The following is a 2877-nucleotide window of genomic DNA, read 5'->3' on the forward strand; positions in this document are numbered from 1 at the left end:
TGGTCTAGGGATGGGTTTTTTGGGCGTTGAGTGGGTGAAGAGGAGACAATAAACTTGAAATGACACTTATGGAGTTTGTTTTCCCTGCTTTTGGTAGGGAAGTCATATTCCACATATTTAAGGAACTTCTTTTTCTAAAAATGATGTTTTCCAAATGTTTTGACCACACATGGAAAAACTGAATGTTTTACTCCATGTCAGGAGTCGAGGGTCTGCCAGAAATAGCCTCCTTTCCTCCCCACAAAGGTTGAGATAAGGTCTACATACACTCAATCCTCTCTAGACCTAACTTTTGAGGCTACACTGAGTTTGTTATTGTTGTTCCTTCGTACCAAACACACCCTTGTGTTTAGATCTCTTTTCTGCAAAGAAATGCTTCAATCGAATGTTTAATGGAAGCTAAGCTGAGGTTGCCTATGTGATTTCAGCTTTGAAGAGTCTATTTTATTTTTACTTTCCCTATGAGTAGGTGGAGAGGTTGAGATAACAAAATATGATCCATCTTAAGAGATTATACTCATCACAATAGGAGAAAGTGATCTCTGATGTCCACTTATCATTTGAATAGAAGAAACTAATTATATACCAAAATCTCTTATATTTTATTTATATATATTTTGTGTTAATCTTTTACTGATCTTGAGAAGGGTCATATAACAAAAATAACATTTGTGATAGACTCCAAAGACCAAATCTCTCAAAGACAATTGCACATTATTGTGACATGTGTGTATTATGACTATGTAATGGTGCCTAGAAAAGATTAGGCAGGGAAAAATCTCCTTAGGTTGGATACTTTTATCAAATTTCTATTCAATTAAGCCTTTTTTCTTCTTTTTGTCATGCCCATAAGATTATTGACAATAAATATGTAGTTATCATACTAATTAAACTGATCAATAATGATTAATTAAAACAGTTTGAGTTTATCCTAAGAGCAGACAAATAATAAATGCATAAAAAAAGTAATATCCACCCAACACAAATGGTGAAAGAACTTACCAATGCAGTAATTCCGATTCATATTTTCTGTCTTTTTAAATTTTATGCATATTTCTTGAAACTGTATTTCATAGTCTTAGTCTAAAGATTATTTATTAAATCTACTCCATTTTAATTATCCTTAAATATATTAATTCTTTACTTATTAAAATAATAACTGTAGATTTAAATAAAAGAAGAAATGATGAACGACTTGTTGCTTTCTAAATATCAAATATTTTAAAGATCTTGCAATCTTTGGTACATAAAATGTGAACCGACTCATCATGCATTCGTTATACATGGAATATTAACAAATTGTGCCAAATACACATCAGGGGCCGACTCAACAAGATTAGGGCCTAAAACGAAATTTAAGGAAGGGGCCCTAATATTTTATTTTTTCATATGATATACTTTTATTTAAAATCTACTTTCTAGCTTTTTTAGATGCAAAATCATTAGTTATTGTTTTATAATCAATTTGTTTTAATATTTCCTTTTCATTTGATAATATAACTTAATCCATTCAATCTCTCTTGAGACATTGTTGATCTTAAATAAAATTTAATAAATTTTAGTTTCGAAAAAATTCTTTTGGCTGAGGCAACGGCTGGAGAAACTGTTAACATAATTCTATAAGCAATATGTGTATTTAGAAAAGAATCAAGTCTTTGATTTGATTGAGCATTTTCATTAGATCATTATCTTCTACATGTATTATTTCTCTTAACACTTTCAATTCAAAAAATAAATCTAAATCATCAATAGCAGAATAACTATTATGTGTTAAAGTTCAAGGTTAAGACAATGCCTTTTAAATTCTCATCATCTAGTGATCTCAATTTACCACTAAATAAGAAACATAAAATATTTTCATATGCTTCAATTGGTTCAAATCTATTTTGAAGTGAAAAAAATAAGCTTGATCTACTATATATATATATATCTTAAGTAATCAACTCTAGTTTCAAGGGACTTTGTGATTTCGTTATCAATATTTTCATCAAATTATTTTTTACGAAATTCAGATTCTATATTCACTTCATATGTAATTTCCTAAGTAAAAATCATAGCACTCATAGTACATATAATTTTTTTTTTTAAAAATAACATTCATAAGTAATTTTTTTTAAAAAAAAATGATAGCCCCCAAAAATATGGAGCCCCAAGCGATTGCTTTAGTGGCCTATGGGTTAAGACGACCCTAACACACATGTAGAATATGCGTCAGATGTGATCTTTAATAATTTACTATTGATAGAAGTCAATGATCTAACGTTTCGATGCCTCATTTTGAATGAAACAAGGATATTATGTTTTGTTAAATATAAAAGAGGACAATTGAAAGTAATATAGCATATCACGAGAAAATTATTTTGTAACACCCCGACTTTTCAAAACGTCTAAATTAACTCGTATCTTCGTGGAAAGTCAAGGAGGGTGAGTAATAAATTAAAAATGATGTGTTATGTGATATTTTAAGTGTTCAAGTGTTGTATCTCAAGGTTTGAAGCTAGGTAAGTGGCAAAATAAAAGTTGGCGAAAGTTACCGTAAATTCCTTTTTAAAGATTTGTCTGAAATTTGGGTCAAATGTCTTGGAGGTTTTCTCCCAATCTATAAAGAGTTATGGGGCCCACAAACTATCGAATCGAAGGTCTATGAGTCTAGTTTCCAACGCATCAAACCGTTCATTCATACGACTTCAGAATAAAGAGATATTCGCATTTTCGTGGGACTGCGCAATCAGGCACGTGAGGTGGGGCCCTAGGTCGGTGGAAAGTTGTATATATCTTCTTCTTCGAGTTTTTTCTTCATTTTAAGCTAAATATACAGAGAAAACATAGAAACCCATTTTTAGGATCAAGTGAAATATAGATTTTCTCGACGTAAGT

Source organism: Solanum tuberosum, unplaced genomic scaffold (assembly GCF_000226075.1).
Source record: "Solanum tuberosum cultivar DM 1-3 516 R44 unplaced genomic scaffold, SolTub_3.0 scf00033, whole genome shotgun sequence".
Classification (NCBI taxonomy): domain Eukaryota; kingdom Viridiplantae; phylum Streptophyta; class Magnoliopsida; order Solanales; family Solanaceae; genus Solanum; species Solanum tuberosum.